This window comes from Neocloeon triangulifer, unplaced genomic scaffold (genome assembly GCF_031216515.1).
Source record: "Neocloeon triangulifer isolate White Clay Creek 2 clone unplaced genomic scaffold, ASM3121651v1 ptg000014l, whole genome shotgun sequence".
NCBI lineage: Eukaryota > Metazoa > Arthropoda > Insecta > Ephemeroptera > Baetidae > Neocloeon > Neocloeon triangulifer.
The window spans coordinates 25,821,316-25,822,385 of NW_026775556.1; positions in this window are offsets into that span (position 1 = coordinate 25,821,316).

Here is a 1,070-nt window from a genome sequence, read left to right on the forward strand (position 1 = left end):
ATAATTTTATAAAATGATTTTAATGTACATAATATTGCATTTAATTAATAAAATTATTGAATTTTTATTACTATAATACACATTTAAATTAATTTTAGTAAATTATATTTTAAAATGTTTTTAATAAAAGTAAATATTATAAATACATCTTACAAAATTGTGTAAAATTAAATTTTTTAAATAATATTGTTAAAAAATGTAAGTTGATAGTGTAGTATGCATTGTGTCGATCTGCAATATGTAGTTGCATTTGTTTTCCAGAACAGCTAACAGGAATTTATGTATAGCTTATATGACAAACTTGTTTTGTAATTTAATGCAAATATATTTTTAGTACATCTTTTATAAGTCTTATTACTATTTTCATTTGAAAAAATGGTAAATGGGTGAATTTAAGTGTGAGCGCGATGTAACGTTGCCATGAATGGAGAAAAAGTAAATAATAAATTTTAATTTTTCAAAAGAAATTTTAACTTGGATTCAAAACACACAATCACACTAACAAATTTTAACAAAATAAAATTTAAATATATCATTTTTTGCTTCAATATGATATTGCAGATAACTTTCTTACAGCACAACCCAATTGTTTGCAACACACAAAATAAAAGCTTATACTAACGGTTAATTATTATTATTATTATATGTTAATTACCAATTTTAACATTTAATAATAAATTAAATACATATAATATAGTAATTAGTAACGCATGCACAATAAATATTGTATTCCGCGAAGGCGGCGTCCAGAAGTTTCAGCTTATTCATCATCAATTTATGCAATTTATAATAATGGAGCGCGCAGGGGATATCGGGGAGATGAAACAATTCCATTTATATCCACAAAAGTTATTCGTTGTCAAGCGCGTGGAAAAGACGAGAGAGAGGTTGTGTCATGGGAGCCTGCAGCTCCTTGGGCTGTTCTTTGCCCAACGCCGACTCATAAGCACAACAGCTCTCGCGTCATCGCCCGAGTTGGCCCGAGGAGCCTCCCCCAGCTCTCCCACAGCATCGATCCCAGCTTTCCGTGTCTAGTGCCGCGTCACGCCACTGGGGTCGCAAGCTTCATT